Source organism: Camellia sinensis, chromosome 4, assembly GCF_055761805.1.
Source record: "Camellia sinensis isolate YWXY chromosome 4, ASM5576180v1, whole genome shotgun sequence".
In the NCBI taxonomy this organism is placed as follows: domain Eukaryota; kingdom Viridiplantae; phylum Streptophyta; class Magnoliopsida; order Ericales; family Theaceae; genus Camellia; species Camellia sinensis.
The window spans coordinates 156,927,173-156,948,824 of NC_138964.1; the positions used below are offsets into that span (position 1 = coordinate 156,927,173).

A 21,652-nucleotide genomic window follows, 5' to 3' on the forward strand; every position below is an offset into this window, starting at 1 on the left:
ACAAGAAATAACTGTGCATCCTCCGAATTTGATGAAGTAGGTTCAGAAAGAGCCAACTAGTCCTAGACAGATGACATCTGGGATAAAAAATCATTGATGGACTGACCAGGCTCGTGGCGCATGTAATGAAGAATTTGTAGGAGTTGATATTGGTGAGCATGTCCAGTAGTCTGATAGCATTCCTTCAAGAAATCTCAAATTACCTTAGCAGGAGAGACAATAGAATCATCATCATGAAATTAAATATTAATGGAAGGAACAGAAGTAGCTCGGAACCATGTGATAATCTGGTAGTTCTTTCGTTCCCATTCATCAAGATTCTCATGGAAAGCAGATGCAATCTCTTTGTCTTCCTGAATGGGTTTAGAAAGAGCTCCAATGATAATACGCCAAAGCCGTTTCTCTTTGATGAATCCAGAGAGAGCCTGGGCCCAGAGAACATAGTTAGACCCATCAAGTGTAACAGAGACGGAATGGATGTTGTCAGAACAATCCATGATGCTCAAATAGGGCATAAAAAAAGAAGAAGGTGCTTTGTAGAGGCTAATGCTGCCAAAACAGAACACACTAGCAGATTTAAGAGGCCAAAAACAGTTAGCATATGGTCTGAATGGACTAAAAACACGACCAGAAAGGCCATGAATCGACTGGTCAAAGCAGTTTGACCGATATGGTCAACTAAGAAGTAAAACTGATGTCACAGAAAGGAGGATGATGATAGCATGCGCGGCGTACATTAGCAGAGACGCGCGCAGCAGACGATAGCAAGTAGAGTAGTAGCGGCACACAGAAGCAACTAGGGCTGACGTTAGCAAGTGCAACACATGTTAGCAGAGACACATGTAGTGCACGATAGCAAGTGGAGCAACAGCGGCGCATGGAAGCAACCAGGACTGCCGTCAGAAACATGTGGCTCACATTAGTAGATAAGGTCGTGGTGCACGCAGGAGGTGCGTAGGAAAGCGGTACAACGCGTGGCCAATATTCTAGTGGCACATGGCAGTGCGTGGAGAGTCGGATGAAGATGAATTTGGTGGCATTGGCTTCGTCTTGAAGATACCAAGGAGCTGGTGTAGTCCAATCATCGAAACAAGAAAGGACTAGATATGCAGAATCAACATGAGAAGGAAGCAGTTTGCCAGACCAAAAAAAAAAAAAAGTGATGAAGAAGAAGAGGAGGCTAGGAGAAAACCCTCTACTTTAATACTATGTTATGAGAATAGAAAGAGAAGAGAAAAGGGAACTCTTAAATTCAATTAATTAATGAATAGGTACATGCTCCTTTATATAGGAGAGAAGATAAGCATATACAGAGAATATACTATATAACAGATATATACAAAATATGCTATATTAACAAGGTGGATGGGTGACAGAGAGAGAGAGGAGTCTAGTAGTTTCTTGGCCAGCCATTGAAAATCCAGATGTCTCTCTTTGCTTAACAAATTGGTCTCTCACTCTCTCCTCCCCTTTCACCCACGTAACTCCACTTCACACAGTACTCTTTATACTTTGCGTTAACAAAAACACCACTACCAACAACAGAGTTCACAATCAAAAGAAATTGCCAAAGCAAATATACAGATCACTCACTCAGCAATCCATCAAGTTCCTAATCACGAAAAGGTTAGTATCAAAGAACTCTCTCTATTTGAATTTGAATCCTTTTGTTTTTGTGTTTTTTAATGGCTTGAGAACTGACATGGGTGAGAGTAATTTGCTATTTTTGATAGGTTTATTATTAATTTTGTTGGGTTTATGATTAAAAATACTTTTGAACTCTTGCTTTTTTTTAGTGGTTTTGATGATCTTTTAATTGATTCGAGTTTATGATTTTTGGTGCTGGTTTTGAATGCTGAGTTCAATCTTTTGTGTAGGCCATTTTTGTATTCTTGTTTTCTATAAAATGGTCTTTGTTCAAACTATTAGTAATTTGTGTGATGATTTTTCCAGATTTTTTTTGAATTAACAATCTCATAACCGGAAACTGAGTACATGATTTGTGGTAATGTAAAAATGATTGAAGTGAATAATTAAACTCACTGTTAGATTTAACTGTGCATGCAATAAAAGAAAAACTATTTTATAATTTTTTTCCTCTGATTTTTATCTCTTAAACAGAATGAATTTTTTTTTATTTCTTTTTTCTATGGGGGTTATACATATATTTTGGAATTTTCAGAATTAATTTCGGGAATATTGGTGAAAATTCAGTTTGGGCCTTGTTTTTTTTTATGTATGATTTTCTTGTTTGGTTCTCTGTTTTGTACATCTTTTCCCATTAACTGTTATATTGGAACTGAACTCGTTTGTCTATATTCTATGCTTTATACATGGATTGATAGTCATGTGAGCTTATAACTGAATTGGCAATGCCATGTGTGGTTACTAAATTCTGTTTTTATAACAATTGTTTTTGTTTTAGGTATAAATATCAGCCATGAATACTAACAAGTTCACCCACAAGACAAATGAGGTCATTGCTGCGGCTCACGAGCTGGCTAAGAATGGTGGACATTTGCAGTTCATGCCTTTTTATTTAGCTGTGGCTTTGATCTCAGATCATAATGGTATCTTTCGGCAAGCAATTGTGAATGCCATTGGCAGTGAAGAAGCTACAAACTCAGTTGAGAGGGTCTTAAATAAGTCATTGAAGAAACTCCCCTCCCCCAGATGAAATTCTAGCAAGCACTACACTAATTAAGGTCATTCAACATGCTAGAGTCTTGCAGAAGTCCTGAGGCGACAGCCATTTTGTAACGCCCTCAAAAAAAAAAAAAAAAAAAACATAAAACCCATCATTTTTGGCATGCAAGGATAAAAGAAAATAACCATCTTTCCATTAATCAGAGTAGTTCTTACAAAAGTATTACATGTTAACAACAAAAGCAAATGCCCTACGGGCTTATAGCTTTCCAAGTTAACACTTGGTTACAAAAAAGAAGAGTTCTAACTCAATACATATTAAGCCCTTGGCTTGAATTTACATGTAATACATCAAAAGAAAGCAAATAACAAAAGCAGTTTGTCTGCCTCTAGCCTGCCAAGCTATGTCCTTGGAGGTGGCATGCTACCTGTACCTGAAAATGATGTCCCATAAAGGGTGAGCCACAGCCCAGCAGAAATACACTAAACCAGCTATGAACAATGACTAAAAGACTAGCAATTGATAGATGGTCAACACCGGTACACTCACTCATATTACATTCCAGTTTCATGACATTTAAGCCCATGTTACATTTCATTTCTCATTTCTTTTTCAACCTTGAGTTTGAAAACAAGGCTCAAAACTTAGCCAAATAACTTAATGAGAATAAGACTCATCTTAAAAACACTTTCGAAATTCATGGTGGATACACATTTTGATACTGTATCAATAACACATAAACCACTCCCATACTATACGAACGATATACATTGTGGTGCTGTATCAACATAACATAGAAACACTTCTATACTTCACAATTGATAACGATATACATTTTAGTGCTATATCAAATCAATTTAAACACTTCCATAATCAATACTTGATACACATGGTAGTGCTGTATCAATGTCATACACAATCCGGCTTAGAGGTCCATCCCCTATCTTCCCCTAAACCGTGGAGTACATCCCCTATCTCCTCCCACACACACAATATATATAAGCATAGATCATATACATAAACAATCAATATATAAAGTCGATGTATTATTCCAACCGCTATATTCGATAGCATACTCAATCGATTAGTTTTAGTTTGCCTAATCATCATGCATTGTCTACAACAATCAAGACTATCCTCTAGCGATAGCCCAAAGCAGTTATTTCTAAACAGAAAATAAATGCCCAAATGGATATATATTATCAACATTCAACCTGGGTGAGTGATTAAATGAATCCAACTACACCCGTTAATCCCAAAATCTTTTCAATTTGAATACTCTCAATTCAATTCCTCATTTCTCAAAAATAATTATACAAATCAATTTATCCAACTAATTAGGACATTTTCCCATAATTAACATAACAACCCCAAGGTTCCACTTTCATCCATAGTTCATCATCTATATCATTTTTCTATGCCAAGCATACATATAGGTTTAGTTATAAATAAAACCCCATCTTTTGTAAAATTACATAAAGACCCAAACTTTCTGAAAATTACCCAACAATCCCCAACATATCAAAATGCTAAAATTCAAAGACAAAGCTCATAAAGAGGAGTAGGATATCCCTACCTCGAAGTTAGAGCTCAAACGGGGAAGGAGAAGATAACGAAAATGCTCCAAACACCAAGATTCTCGGATCAAAATGAAGCCCTCGACGATCAACACACTTTTTACAAAGGTCGAAGGATAGGGAGACACTCTAACTAGATCAAATCCTAGAGAGAAGGGAGATCCTAGAGAGAGAAGCTCTCAAAAAGTGTTTTTAGAAAGTAAGAGAGAGAGAGAGAGAGAATGTAAGAAATGATTTTAAAACGCCCAACTGCCAACTGACATACGACATTCCCGCTTGAGCGGATAACAGGACACTCGAGCGTCAAGAACAGAAAACTGGGTCCGCTCGAGCGCAAGAATGCCTGCTCGAGCGCCAAGACACAAAGACAAAGCACACCCGCTCAAGCGTGAAAGACCAGTCCGCTCGAGCGTAGATTTTCATCTCCCAGAACTTACACCAACGAGGTACTACTCGCTTGAGCACCAGAAAGCCCGCTCGAGCGTAACCCGCTCGAGCGCAAGAAACCCGCTCGAGCGTAGAAAACACACCTGCAGAAGTTTTGCAGGGACACGAAATGCTGGAAGGGTGTAAACCCCGCTCGAGCGCAAGATGACCCGCTCGAGCGGACCACTCAAAAACTGGACAACAACAATGGAAGCCAAAGCTCTACCAACCTGTATCAACCAAGCCCAACACATCCTAAAACTCAAACAAAAGGATTTAAAGGACGACAACAAGATAGATACAACTACCAATTCCACGGAACCGAGTTCGGAATACAACTGAACAGTAAAGGGACAACCGGGATCGCTATAACCTCCCCCCCTTAAAGAATTTCGTCCCCGAAATTAAATACAAATTTTCAAAACAAGTTTTCCTCAATTCCCAACAATGTTATAACACAACATTAAATAACCCGACTCATCACCGGTCGATCTCATCTCCTTTCAAGAGGCAAAACACACATACATATATATATATATATATATATATATCAACCTGCATTATCAACATGCATTCCCTTGAAATTTACCAATTTCAACACATTTTCCACAATTCTACCTCATCTGCAACATTAATGTCATGTTTGCATTTCCACAATATATTTAACACACACGATGTTAAAACAAACTTCCATTTTTAAGGCAAGTTCTACAACATTTCCATAAACTAAAACATCACTATGTTTTACAACTTAAGACATATACAATGCTCTTAAGGCTCAATAATATTACAAAATCTCAATACATAATTATACATCAACAAACAAGTCCGGATAATTCTCACGGACATCCGCCTCACGTTCCCAAGTGGCTTCCTCCACTCCGTGATGTTTCCACAAAACCTTTACCAAGGAGATGGTCTTGCCTCGCAAGACTTGATCCCTCCTATCCAAGACCCGAACTGGTCTCTCCTCATATGAGGCATCCTCATCAACCTCTAAGTCGGTCCAATCCAATACATGGAACGAATCCGACTCGTACTTCCGAAGCATACTCACATGAAACACGTCATGAACTCTGGACAACTGCGGCGGCAAAGTTAAACGATAGGCAACCTCGCCAATCCTCTCAAGGATCTCAAAAGGGCCAATAAACCGAGGGGACAACTTCCCACTCTTCCCAAACCTCATCAATCCCTGCCTTGGTGATATCTTTAGAAAGACGTGATCACCCACCTCAAATACCAAAGGTCGCCTCCTACGGTCGGCATCAGATTTCTGACAACTCTGGGCTGTAACAAGCCTCCTACGGATAAGTTCAACTTTTTCTGTCGTTTCCCTCACCAACTCCGAACCCAACAAAGGTGCATCACCCACCTCGGCCCAACAAACTGGAGACCTACACGGTCGGCCATACAAGGCCTCAAACGGTGCCATACCGATACTCGACTGAAAGCTGTTATTGTAGGCAAACTCCACCAAGGGCAAGTGCCTCTCTCACGTCCCACTAAAGTCAAGGACACAACCTCGAAGCATATCCTCAAGGATCTGAATAGTATGCTCGGACTGCCCGTTAGTCTGAGGATGATAAGCCGTATTAAAGGTCAACTTAGTGCCCAAGGCACTCTGCAAACTCTGCCATAACCTAGCAGTAAAACGAGGGTCTCTATCTGAGACGATCGTCACTGGGACCCCGTGCAACCTCACTATGTCCCGAATATATAAGTTGGCAAGATGATCTACCGAATCTCTCACGCGCATAGGAATGAAGTGCGCTGACTTAGTCAACCGGTCTACAACCACCCAAATGACATCACTACCCCGCTGAGTCCTCGGAAGACCTACAACGAAATCCATAGTGACATGCTCCCACTTCCACTCAGCAATAGGCAAGGGTTGTAACAAACCCGCGGGCCTCTGATGCTCGGCCTTCACTTGTTGACAAGTAAGGCACTTAGACACGAAAACCGCCACATCCTTCTTCATACCCCACCACCAAAACTGGCGACCCAAATCCCGATACATCTTAGTGCCTCCCGGATGCACCGCAAGGCGTGAATGGTGGAACTCTCGGAGTACCTCCTCTCGGCAAGACTCCGGTACAAACAGACGGTCTCGGTATCTCACACTCTGGTCGGGATACATCGTCAAACCCTTCTCACCCTTCCCACTGGAGATCTTCTCTCGGAGGGATTCTACCTCAAGATCACCTCCCTGTGCCTCTAACACTCGACTCATCAGTGTAGGCTGCGCGACAACAAAAAATAAGGTCGCAGCCTCAACAGATTCGCCCAGAAGCAAATCAAACTCGGCAAGTGCACCCAACATCTTCCACTCCCGAATGGTTATACAAGCTACATCACTAACGGGTTTCTTGCTAAGGGCATCGGCCACTACATTGGCCTTTCCCGGGTGATAATGCAACTCGAAGTCATAATCCTTAATGAACTCCATCCACCTCCTCTGCCTCAAGTTCAAGTCTTTCTGTGTAAACAGATATTTCAAACTCTTATGATCCGAGAACACCTCGAATCTCTCACCAAAAAGGTAGTGCCTCCAGATTTTCAAGGCAAAGATCACTGCTGCTATCTCTAGATCATGTGTAGGGTAATTCTTCTCGTGTATTTTCAACTGATGTGAGCCATAGGCAACTACTTTCCCCTCTTGCATCAACACACAACCCAAACCCTCTCGTGAGGCATCACAATAAACTGCATAACCCAACCCTTTCTCCGGAATAATCAAGACCGGAGTGGTGTTCAATCTAACTTTCAACTCTTGAAACGACTTTTCATAAGTCTCACTCCATACAAATTTGACTCCCTTCCGAGTCAGTCTAGTCAATGGCGAAGCTAACCTGGAGAAATCCTTCACAAACCGGCGGTAATACCCAACTAATCCCAGAAAACTGCGGATCTCAAAAATGCTTTTAGGCTGTGCCCAATCCTGCACTGCCTCAATCTTAGATGTATCAACAGACATCCCTTCCCCGGATACCACATGGCCTAAGAACTTGACTTCCTCTAGCCAGAACTCACATTTCCCAAACTTGGCATACAACCTATGGGCTCTAAGCAATTCAAGCACCACTCTCAAGTGTTCCTCATGCTCCTCCTCTGAAGGCGAATAAATCAGAATGTCGTCCACAAAAACGACTACAAAACGGTCTAAGAATTCTAGGAAGTTCCGGTTCATCAAATCCATAAAGACTGCCGGTGCATTGGTGAGCCCAAACGGCATCACCAGAAACTCATAGTGGCCATACCACGTACGAAATGCCGTCTTCGGAATATCCTCCTCCTGACCCTCAACTGGTGGTAACCCGATCTCAAGTCTATCTTAGAGAAACAATGGGAACCCTTCAACTGGTCAAACAGATCATCTATACGGGGCATAGGGTACTTATTCTTGACAGTAGCCCGATTCAACTTTCGGTAGTCTATACACAGTCTCAAGGCACCATCTTTCTTTTTAGCAAAGAGGGTCAGTGCTCCCCACGGCGAAACACTAGGGTGAATAAAGCCCTTATCCAGCAACTCTTGGAGTTGAACCTTCAACTCAACTAACTCGGCTGGGGCAAAATGATAAAGTGTCATAGAAATCGACGCCGTGCCGGGCACTAGATCAATAGAGAACTCAATCTCTTGATGAGGTGGCAAACTAACGAGATCCTCGGGAAAGACGTCTGAGTACTCACAAACCACTCTCGGCAACACAGTCTGGGTCTCATCGCACTTACTACTTAAAAAGCTAGCAAGTAGATCACTAAGCTCACTCCGCCTTCGTGGATCATACACCGGTGGTAATACACTACCAACCCGATCCCCCAAGAAATGGAAACACTCCCCGCTCAAGGTACAGACTGTGACCCTCTGGCGGTAGCAATCAATAACAGCCCGGTATGACGATAGCCAGTCCATACCCAAAATAACATCAAATCCCGACATGGGCATCATTACAAAAGGAAACGGAAGCCGGCGATCGGCAGCCTCTATATCACAACCTCTAACACCTTGTTTCAAGATTAACTCACCACCAACAGGCGATACTACACATATAGGAGAGGCTAACTGTGCCAACTCCAATTCCAAAATAGATGCAAATGCAGCAGATACAAAAGAATGAGATGCACCCGTATCAATCAATACACTAGCAACCGAGTTGCAAAACAAGAAGGTACCTCTCACAACAGACGGAGCAGGTAAAAGATCCTGCGCGGTAACAACATACACGCGCCCTGTAGGCCCCTGATCCAACTGCTCACCCCTCGGAGCAAACGACTGCTGCACTGATTGGGACGACGAAGCTCTCGGATTGGCCCTTGAGGCCTGCACAGACTGAGCTAGCTGAAAACCCTGCGTCTGTCTAGAACCAGACGCGCCCGAAGTGGCACTCAACTGTAGGCAAAACCTCTTCAGGTGCCCAGGCTGCCCACACTGATAACAAGATAAGGGCTGGCCCCTGCCCTGACTCTGGCTTTGCGGTCTAGCTGTAGATGAAGCAGCTCTCTGATCTTCTCCCCTCTGTGGGCAAACTGAAGCCTTGTGGCCCAACTGACCACACTTGTAACAGGTGAAATCTCCCTGATTACCTCTCCCCGAGCCTGCACTCGGCACCAGAAAGGTCGATCTAGCAACACCCCCCTGAGACTGCTGAGGGTTATCACTCCTCTGTCTCCTGCCATCACCCTGACCATCCTGGCTCCTCTTGGAGCCTCTCTGCCCCTTCTCTTCCTGCATTATGATCTCCATATGGGCTGCAGCATCAACCAAGCGCCCATAGTCTCGGATCATCGAACCTCCAACCCTTATCTTGAGGCCGCGCCTCAACCTCTTCTCGAACTCGATACAGCGGCGTTCCTCGGACGCCACAAGTTTAGGTGCAAACCTGGACAAGCTAGTAAAAGCAACCTCATACTCGGCTACTGAAGAACTCAACTGCAAAAGCTGACAAAACTGGTCTCTCAGCTTCTCCCTGACTACTGGAGATAAATACTTCTCCTCAAAAGTCTCCACAAATGCCTCCCACGTCCCAGCAATACGGCCCCTCATGTATTTCCACCACTGACCCGCACTCCCTTTTAGCTGGAAGGATGCCAAGGTCACTTTCAACGCTCCGTCCTCGATGCCAAGCATCTTGAACGTCTTACTCATTTGCTCTAACCACTCATCAGCCTTCAGTGGCTCCTTCGGATCCCCAATAAACTCGTTCGGGTTAGACCGGAAGAACTCCCTTTTCAAGAAAGAAGGCCCTGCCTCAACAATCTAGGCCTGCACTGGAGCCTGAACTGGATTCTCAGCTCTGAGAATTCCCATAGACTCCCTCAAAGCATCGGCTATCCCTCGGGCTAAAGCGCCCATAGCCTCCTGACCTGCTGGCTCGGCCACATTGGCCTGGCCAACCCCCTCCTGCTGTGCCGGAACATCATCCGGTAAGGGCATCTCCTGCCTACCACGTCTGCCACACCTACCACCTCTTCCTCATCCTGACATCCTAATAAAGGTAACGAAGGACGTTAGCACATTCATAAATATGCCAAAACTAAACACTCGCGTCCTAATACATGGACAACTGTAATTCATTCCACGTAAGCACATAAACACATAAGCACTTACGAATCTCATTTCTGGATAATGATAGTCCCGAGGCGTTACTAGAGTTCCAGTTAGAAACAACATTGATCAAGTGCTTTTCCAACAAGACTCACAGAAACCCAAGGATCCAATCAACATCCTAGAAACTAAATCCCATACCCAAGTAGTCACATAAACATGTTATCAAATAAACACATAATGTCACACATAAGTCTCTAACAAGCGAGACAAACCCATTGTGATACTAATCACTTTCCACGTACCCAAAGTATTCGAACCCGGTAAGCTCTGATACCAAGTTGTAACACCCTAAAAAAAAATACATAAAACCCATCATTTTTGACATGCAAGGATAAAAGAAAATAACCATCTTTCCATTAATCAGAGTAGATCTTACAGAAGTATTACATGTTAACAACAAAAGCAAATGCCCTACGGGCTTACAGCTTTCCAAGTTAACACTTGGTTACAAAAAAGAAGAGTTCTAACTCAATACATATTAAGCCATTGGCTTGAATTTACATGTAATACATCAAAAGAAAGCAAATAACAAAAGCAGTTTGTCTGCCTCTAGCCTGCCAAGCTATGTCCTTGGAGGTGGCATGCTACCTGTACCTGAAAATGATGTCCCATAAAGGGTAAGCCACAACCCAGCAGAAATACACTAAACCAGCTATGAACAATGACTAAAAGATTAGCAGTTGATAGATGGTCAACACCAGTACACTCACTCATATTACATTCCAATTTCATGACATTTAAGCCCATGTTACATTTCATTTCTCATTTCTTTTGTAACCTTGAGTTTGAAAACAAGGCTTAAAACTTAGCCAAATAACTTAATGAGAATAAGACTCATCTTAAAAACACTTTCGAAATTCATGGTAGATACACATTTTGGTGCTGTATGAATAACACATAAACCACTCCCATACTATACGAATGATACACATTGTGGTGCTGTATCAACATAACATAGAAACACTTCCATATTTCACAATTGATAACGATATACATTTTAGTGCTATATCAAATCAATTTAAACACTTCCATAATCAACACTTGATACACATGGTAGTGCTGTATCAATGTCATACACAATCCGGCTTAGAGGTCCATCCCCTATCTTCCCCTAAACCGTGGAGTACATCCCCTATCTCCTCTCACACACACAATATATATAAGCATAGATCATATACATAAACAATCAATACATAAAGTCGATGTATTATTCCAACCGCTATATTTGATAGCATACTCAATCGATTAGTTTTAGTTTACCTAATCATCATGCATTGTCTACAACAATTAAGACTATCCTCCAGCAATAGCCCAAAGCAGTTATTTCTAAATAGAAAATAAATGCCCAAATGGATATATATTATCAACATTCAACCTGGGTGAGTGATTAAATGAATCCAACTACACCCGTTAATCCCAAAATCTTTTCAATTTGAATACTCTCAATTCAATTCCTCATTTCTCAAAATTAATTATACAAATCAATTTATCCAACTAATTAGGACATTTTCCCATAATTAACATAACAACCCCAAGGTTCCACTTTCATCCATAGTTCATCATCTATATCATTTCTCTATGCCAAGCATGCATATAGGTTTAGTTATAAATAAAATCCCATCTTTTGTAAAATTACATAAAGACCCAAACTTTTTCAAAATTACCCAACAACCCCCAACATATCAAAATGCTAAAATTCAAAGACAAAGCTCATAAAGAGGAGTACGATATCCCTACCTCGAAGTTAGAGCTCAAACGGGGAAGGAGAAGAAAACCAAAATGCTGCAAACACCAAGATTCTCGAATCAAAACAAAGCCCTCGACGATCAACACACTTTTTACAAAGGCCGAAGGATAGGGAGACACTCTAACTAGATCAAACCCTAGAGAGAAGGGAGATCCTAGAGAGAGAAGCTCTCAAAAAGTGTTTTTAGAAAGTAAGAGAGAGAGAGAGAGAGAATGTAAGAAATGATTTTAAAACGCCCAGCTCCCAACTGATATACGACATTCCCGCTCAAGCGTCAAGAACAGAAAACTGGGTCCGCTCGAGCGCAAGAATGCCCGCTCGAGCGCCAAGACACAAAGACAAAGCACACCCGTTCGAGCGCGAAAGACCAGTCCGCTCGAGCGTAGATTTTCATCTCCCAGAACTTACAGCAACGAGGTACTACTCGCTCGAGCGCCAGAAAGCCTGCTCGAGCGCAACCCGCTCAAGCGCAAGAAACCCGCTCGAGCGTAGAAAACACACTTGCAGAAATTTTGCAGGGACACGAAATGCTGGAAGGGTGTAAACCCCGCTCGAGCGCAAGATGACCCGCTCGAGCGGACCACTCAAAAACTGGACAACAACAATGGGAGCCAAAGCTTTACCAACCTGTAACAACCAAGCCTAACACTTCCTCAAAATCAAACAAAAGGATTTAAAGGATGACAACCAGATAGATACAACTACCAATTCCACGGAATCGAGTTCGGAATACAACTGAACAGTAAAGGGACAACCGGGATCGCTATACATTTGGCGGTTGATCACTTGATCCTTGGTCTCTTTGAAGATTCCCAAATAGGAGACCTTCTTAAAGAAGCCGGGGTTAGTGTCTCGAGAGTGAAAACAAAGGTTGAGAAGCTTTGTGGTAAGGAAGGAAGAAAGGTGGAAAGTGCTTTTGGAGACACTACATTTCAAGCTCTAAAGACTTATGGGTGTGACCTAGTAGAATAGGCGGGAAAGCTTGATCCTATCATTGGTAGGGACGAAGAGATTCGGAGGGTTATTAGGATTCTATCGAGCAGAACCAAGAACAATCCCATTCTTATTGGAGAGCCTGGTGTTGGCAAAACAGCAATGGTTGAAGGTTTAGCTCAGAGAATTTTAGAGGGGATGTTCCTAGTAATCTTGTTGATGTTAGGCTTATTGCATTGGATATAGGGGCTTTGGTTGCTAGACCGAAGTATAGGGGAGAGGTTGACGAATGGTTTAAAGCGGTTCTTGTCACGAAGCAAACCCGTCCCTATGGGTTTAGCATCGTAACCGGCCAGTAATCCGTGGATTACCAAAGGCCTCTGAACAGATTAACAAATAATAAGGGGCTGCAGAAGCAATAATACAAAATAAACAAGGTCCAATGAGCTGTGATAACGTACATGAGACAGAACATTTCAAAACTTATTTATATATATAAGTATGCCAGTCCAGGTACATAATATTTACAGAGTATTACATCCCAAGACCTGTCTTTACAAAACACATACAGAGACTAGCATGAATACAAAAAAAACAGCCATGGCTTTAGGCTTCGTTCGGAACCTCGTCAAGAAGCACAATAGTTAACTGACAAAACAAAACAAAAAGCCGTCAACTCTGGCCCTAGTCATGTGCCGACTCACCTACATACATAATATAAACTGTGCGTGAAAGCCCAGTAAATAATAATAGAGTAAAGGGTTTCAATGAATGAGTTCGTATAGATTCAGAAATCATAATTCAGTTCATATCAAAATCATAGTTTATCTAGATCATATATAGATAGAAATCATAAATCATGATTAAGTTTACGTGATACATCCATTAGCATTAACAGAACAGAACAGAACAGAACGTATACACGTGGGGTTACGAATAACCAGTTCCATAAAGGAACCTCTGGATCCGGGTAACAGAACAGAACAGAAGCTGAGCCCCCATGACAGGGCCTCCGGTACGGGTAACAGAGTGCAGACAGAAATAAGTTCCATAAAGGAACCTCTGATACCGGGTAACAGCTAACAGATATCACATGATGCTAAGGATGTCACGAATACATATAAGGAATTGAACAATCATTCATTGTATAGAACATATCATTTCGGAAAACAGATCTTGTTTTATCACACAGAAAATAGATACAGTTGAACATAATTTTACTAAATTATTACTCACAGTTGGCCTTGAAACAGACAGACGAAGCGGATTGATCACACGACACGCGGCACGTGACCTACATAACACATAACGGACACACATTTGAAACACACATTCTAAAAGCACAAACTTACGTCGTTGGTTCTTAGTGTGTTTCTAACCTTAAATCCTCACTATAGAGTCTTAAACATGGCCTAGGAATGCCTAGGATGGAATGAGGATGCAAAGATGCCTTGGAAAACATTTTTCAAAACTTGCTAAAAACAGGGGTCTTGCTCGAGCGTAGCTTCCTTCGCTCAAGCGAGCTTGTCAAAACAGAGGGGTCGCTCGAGCATAGACTCCTTCGCTCGAGCAGTCTGTAAAAATGCAAAAGTACTGGTTGTTGAAATTTTACACTCGATACCCGCTCGATGCTCGCTCGAGCGTGAGACACAACCCTTCGCTCGAGCGTAGGTCTCGTCGCTCGAGCATGCGTCTGCGTCCACCAAAAACCTGAGAGCTTACAATTTACGCTCAAGCCACCATTCCTTCGTTCGAGCGGAGCTCTAAACAAACGATGGTCGCTCGAGCGTGGAATCTTTCGCTCGAGCGAGGAAGCCAAATTCTGGAATTCCAGATTTGCCTCCCAAGCTCAAACCAAGCATTCAACACCTCAAAACTCGACCTCCTGGGCCCATTTTCTGGAAAACACTTGCAAACTCATAGTATAAGATGTTTCAAAGATCAATTTGTAAAATGAAAGCCCAAGGGTGAGTCAATTGAACACAATTTCAAATAAAACTTCAAGAATAAAACAAGAGCTTAACATGCAAGTGTTCATTTTAAATCCAAAGCTCTAAAACATGACCAAATGTAAGATTGAGCTCAAAATCATGATGAATTCATGGACTAAGGCTAGAATATGGGCTTGCATGCAAGAACTACCATGAAAACATTTCAAAATGCTAAGATATGAACATGCATGCATAATTTAAGCCTCAATTCAACATTTTCAACCAATTCATGACTTTAATCTCTAATCTTCCATGAACCATGCAAGAATTAAACTTAAATGCACAACTGAAAGGGAAATCTCCTACCTTAAACCTTGAATTCCAAGTCTAGGAGCTCAAATATGCAAAGCCTCTTCAATTCTCCTAAGTTCCAAGTTAAAACTCTAGATGAATTCAACCTTCTACCTCTCCCTCTCTCTCTAGTCGGTTATAGCTTAGGAAGATAAATGAAAATGAGGCAACAAATGTATGAATCAAGTCTCTAAAGGTTTCATGAGGTGGCCCACTAGTGGCGATTTCGTAATAAACTTAACTAATGTAATTTCACATTATTTAATCTAATTTAATCATACCAAATCAAATTTCAGCTAAATTTACCATAAAATCACATTAATTCTAATTAGTCTAAAACACCAGTCAATTTCGGATTCAGCCGCCGATAAGGCCTTCAATTTGCAGTTTAAAACATAAAACATGAACAGATCGTTTTATGGCAAACAGATAAAAACACAAAGATGATGCAATACATATGCAATTTAATTTTGGATTCCTTCAAAATTACTGTTAGGCATAATTAATCATGGTTTAGCTTTAATTGAAGGTCGGGGTTATTACAGTCTTCCTCCCTTAAAAGAGTTTGGTCCTCTAAACTTGAATTACCTTCATTCGAAGTCAACATTGGGTCAAATGGGAACAAATCCGGATATCTCTTCATCATGTCTTCCTCAGTTTCCCAAGTTGCATAGGTTCCTCCGTGGTTTTGCCAATCAACTTTTACCAACGGTATTTCTTTATTTCACAATTTTTTGATCCGGCGATTCACGGTCTGGATAGGTCTGTCCTCATAGGTGTAGTCATCTTTCAAAAGCACATGTGTCGGTTCAATGACGTGGAGTGGATCTCTCAAATATTCCCGAAGCATCGATACATGAAAGACGCTGTGCATATGTTTCATTACTGTAGGTAAGGCTACCCGATATGATACCGGATTGATCTTTTCGAGGACTTCATAAGGTCTAACATACCTTGGCACCAACTTGCTCTTAACACCAAACCGAGTTTGACCCTTCATTGGGGTCACCTTTATGAACACATGGTCCCCAACTTCATATTCTCTATCTCTTCTTCGGACATCAGCATAGCTTTTCTGCCGACTCTGTACAGTTTTCAGGCGCTGCTGTATCAGTTTCACTTTCTCGGTTGTTTCTTGCACAAGTTCCGGTCCCAACAAAGGTCTATCACCTACTTTAGCTCAACATATCGGAGAACGACATTTTCTTCCATACAAAGCTTCGTAAGGAGCCATTCCAATGCTTGAATGGTAACTGTTGTTATACACAAATTTAGCTAATGGCAAGTAGGTCTCCCAATTCCCTTGGAAGTCTAACACACACATTCTGAGCATATCCTCCAGAGTTTGGTTCGTTCGTTCAGTTTGGCCATCTGTCTGTGGGTGATAGGCACTGCTCAGTCTTAATTCAGTCCCCAAAGCCTGTTGCAAACTCTGCCAAAATCTCGATACAAACTTTGAGTCCCTGTCAAACACAATAGACACTGGCACTCCATGCAATCTCATAATTTCAGTCATATAGATATTGGCCAATTTATCAGCGTTATAAATAGTTTTGACAGGCAGGAAATGGGCAGACTTAGTTAAACGGTCAACTATAACCCAGATAGAATCCATACCTCGAGAAGAACGAGGCAATCCCACAATGAAGTCCATAGTAATGTGCTCCCATTTCTATTCCGGTATTGGGAGTGGTTGTAGCAAACCAGCGGGTCGCTGATGTTTAGCTTTAACCTGTTGGCAATGTAGACATCTAGCCACGAAATCAGCAATACTCTTTTTCATTCCAAGCCACCAAAAATTATGTTTCAAATTATGATACATCTTCGTGTTCCCCGAATGCATAGCAAATTTACTACTGTGAGCTTCGGTCATAACACGTTTCCTCAAATCATAACAATCGGGCACACAAAGACTGTTATGAAATTTCAGTACATCATTCTCAAACACAAATGCTGGCCTTGGATTTGAATCAAATTCCTCTCTAATCTTTTCCAAGTATTTATCTTCACATTGTTTTTGTTTGATCTCATCAAGAATTGTAGGTTGAGCGACAATAGCAGTTAATAGCCCATCTTGTTCTAGGTCAGTCAACAATTCTTTTCGGTTGGATAGCAAACATGACAAATTCGCACTGGATTTTCGGCTCAAGGCATCTGCTACGGTATTAGCCTTTCATGGAGGATACAAGATTTGCAAGTCATAATCCTTGATTAACTCTAACCATCGCCTCTATCTCATGTTCAATCCCTTTTGGGTGAAGAAATATTTCAGGCTTTTATGATCGGTATATACCTCACAAGTTACCCCATACAAATAGTGACGCCATATTTTCAAAGCAAACACCACAGCTACTAATTCAAGATCGTGTGTTGGATAATTCTTTTCATGAGGTCGAAGTTGTCTAGAAGCATAAGCAATCACTCTTCCGTTTTGCATTAGTACACACCCCAAGCATTTATAGGAAGCATTACTGTACACTTGAAACCCATCAGTACCATTAGGCAAGGTTAAGATTGGTGCAGTCACTAACCAGGTTTTCAACTCTTGGAAAGTTGCCTCTCTTTGTTCATTCCAGTCAAATGACACATTTTTCTGAGTTAACTGAGTCAATGGCATGGCAAGCTTGGAAAAGTCTTTCACAAACCTCCTGTAGTAACCTGCAAGTCCCAGAAAACTTCGGACTTTTGTCACATTCGTCGGTCTAGGCCAATCCACAACAGCTTCAATTTTCTGAGGGTCAACAGAAACTCCATCCTTGTTGATTACATGTCCCAAAAATGTCACACTGTCAAGCCAGAATTCACACTTGGACAATTTAGCATATAATTTATTTTCTCTCAAAATCTGCAAGGTGGTTCTCAGCTGGTTCTCATGTTCTTCCCTGTCTTTAGAATAAATCAAAATGTCATCAATAAATACAACAATGAAGTCATCCAGATATGATTTAAACACCCCATTCATAAGATCCATGAAAGCTGCAGGTGCATTGGTCATCCCAAATGGCATTACTAAAAATTCATAATGTCCATATCTAGTTCAGAATGCGGTTTTCTCTATGTCCTCAGCTCTAACCTTTAATTGATGATACCCGAACCTAAGGTCAATTTTGGAAAACACTTGGGCACCCCAAAGTTGATCAAACAAGTCATTTATTCGGGGCAGAGGGTATTTATTCTTTATAGTCACTTTGTTCAGTTCTCGGTAGTCTATACACAATCTCAAAGATCCATCCTTCTTTTTGACAAACAAAACTGAAGCACCCTAAGGTGAAGTATTCGGACGGATAAATTTCTTATCTAACAGTTCTTAAAGTTGGGTTTTCAATTCTTTCAATTCAGAGGTAGACATTCTATAGGGAGTCTTGGAAATAGGTTGTGTCTCCGGAAACACCTCAACAGCGAATTCAATTTCTCTATCTACTAAGTCCCCAGGTAAGTCAGTCGGAAACACATCGGAAAATTCACAAGCAACAGGGATTGTTTCTACAGTAATACTGTCAGATGGTGCAGTCAGTAGACAACACAGATAACCCCTACATCCCTTCCTAAGGAGTTTTACAGCTTTCATAGCCGAAATCAAATATGGGGGAGGAACTACCCCATTCCCAATGAAAGTAAATTCAGGCATACCCGGTGGTCTAAACACAACAGTTTTGTTTGCACAGTCAATGGTAACACAGTATTTAGTCAACTAGTCCATCCCCAAAATACAATCAAAATGATTAATGTCCAAGGGTAATAAGTCCACATATAACATCATATCGCCAATCATAACATCACATGCTGGATAAATATGAGCACACATCATAGAATCCCCAGACGGCGTAGATACAGATAACAAATATGTCATAAGTTCTAATGGCCTAGTCAATTTTCGAGAGAAAGCATGCGATACAAAGGAATGTGTAGAACCAGAATCTATCAGTACACATGCATTTTGAGAACATATAGAGAGTGTACCTGACACCACAATATAGGTGTTCGGTACGTCACCGGGCACTAAGGCAAACACTCGGCCTTGTCTTAGAGGTTCTTTCCCAGTATTGGCTTTGGCATTGGTTTTGGCCACAGAAGCGGATCCCGCTGAACTTGTTGCAGGACGGCTAGTAGTCTCAGACCTGAGCGGACAATCTTTCACTACGTGACCTGGCTGGCCACACTGAAAACAAGCATCGGACACTCGGTAGCACACACCCCTGTGTCTTTTTCCACAATCAGAACAGACCGGAATAAACCCACTACTTTGACTTGAGCTGTTCGAAGTCCCTGTGTTTTGCTTCTTACTAACAAAGGACCGGCCTCTTTTAAAAACCAAACCCGGATCTTTTTCCTCTCCACTCAGTTGTTGTAGTTATAGTTGCTGGGGCTTTACCTTGTTTCATGGCGGCTATGATAGCTTCCGCCATTAAGGATCTATCCAAGACTTCCACATAAATAGGCAATTTCAACACGCCCACCCAATCGAACACCTCTAAATCCAATCCACCTTCAAATTTCCGTGCTTTCTTGTAATCAGTGTCCACCATATGTGGAACAAACCGTGCTAATTCGATGAATTTAGCTTCATATTCTGCCACAGACATTCTTTCCTGTTTGAGTTCCTGAAATTCAGACACTTTCCAATCCCTAAAACATTGGGGAAAGTACTTGTCGTAGAAGATAGCATTAAACTGTGCCCATGTCATATTTCCATTGCCACTTCGGATTAGTAACCACCACCTGCGGGCTTCATCTTTCAGAGTGTAGGTGGCTAGGAGGAATTTCTGAGTTTCAGAACAAGGAAATACTTCATACAACTTTTCCATCTTAAGCAACCACGTCTCAGCTTTCAAAGGTTCAATTCCACCATAGAACGTTGGCGATTTCATTTTCATAAATTTCTGTGTCAGATTGATGATGTCAGTATTATCTACCTCGGCTTGTGCTGGTGGAGGCGGAGGGGGCAAAGGTTATTGTCTCTGTTGTTGTGTCCAGGCTTCAGTCAACCCTGCTAAATCTGTTCCATTCGGCCCATGCGAGCCTCTGAGGATTCACTTTCATCACTTCCCCTTGCATTGTCCATCTTACTATACAGACATCAAATGATAATAAACACAGGCATACTCTTATTCGTTTCCTTCAATTCATTTGATTCAGTGTACATTCAGTTGAATTACCACACACTCACACATGCAGATGGAATGCCCCTAACTCTTACTAGGACATCCTAAGCTCATACGGACCTGTGTGTGCGGTAGAACACATGCTCTGATACCACTCTATCACGACCCAAACCCACCCCTATGGGTTTAGCACCGTAACCGGCCAGTAATCCGTGGATTACCAAAGGCCTTTGAACAGATTAACAAATAATAAGGGGCTACGAAAGCAATAATACAAAATAGAAAAGGTCCAATAAGCTGTGATAACGTACATGGGACAGAACATTTCAAAACTTATTTATATATATAAACATGCCAGTCCAGGTACACAATATTTACAGAGTATTACATCCAAAGACCTGTCTTTACAAAACACATACAGAGACTAGCATGAATACAAAAAAAAAAACAGCCATGGCTTTAGGCTTCGTTCGGAACCTTGTCGGGAGGCACACCAGTTGGCTGACAAAACAAAACAAAAGGCCATCAACTCTAGCCCTGGTCATGTGTCGGCTCACTTACATACATAATATAAACTGTGAGCGAAAGCCTAGTGAATAATAATAGAGTAAAGGGTTTCGATGAATAAGTTCGTATAGATTCAGAAATCATAATTCAGTTCATATCAAAATCATAGTTTATCTAGATCACATACAGACATAAATCATAAATCATGATTAAGTTTACGTGATACATCCATTAGCATTAGCATTAACAGAACAGAACAGAACAGAACGTATACACGTGGGGTTACGAATAACCAGTTCCATAAAGGAACCTCCAGATCTGGGTAATAGAACAGAACAGAAGCTGAGCCCTCGTGATAGGGCCTCTGGTACGGGTAACAGAGTGCAGACAGAAATAAGTTCCATAAAGGAACCTCCGATACCGGGTAACAGCTAACAGATATCACATGATGCTAAGGATGTCACGAATACATATCAGAAATTGAACAATCATTCATTGTATAGAACATATCATTTCGGAAAACAGATCTTGTTTTATCACACAGAAAATAGATACAGTTGAACATAACTTTACTAAATTGTTACTCACAGTTGGCCTTAAAACAGACAGACGGAGTGGATTGATCACATGACACGCGGCACGTGACCTACATAACACATAACGGATACACACTTGAAACACACATTCTAAAAGCACAAACTTACGTCGTTGGTTCTTAGTGTGTTTCTAACCTTAAATCCTCACTATAGAGTCTTAAACATGGCCTAGGAATGCCTACGATGGAATGAGGATGCAAAGATGTCTTGGAAAACATTTTT

General features: G+C 41.4%; 1 pseudogene; it reads left to right on the forward strand.

Annotated features, from left to right (window-relative positions):
• The first annotated feature begins 2,429 nt into the window (after positions 1-2,429).
• The window catches only part of LOC145823481 (chaperone protein ClpB1-like), a 42,724-nt pseudogene continuing 23,501 nt past the window's right edge, over positions 2,430-21,652 (forward strand).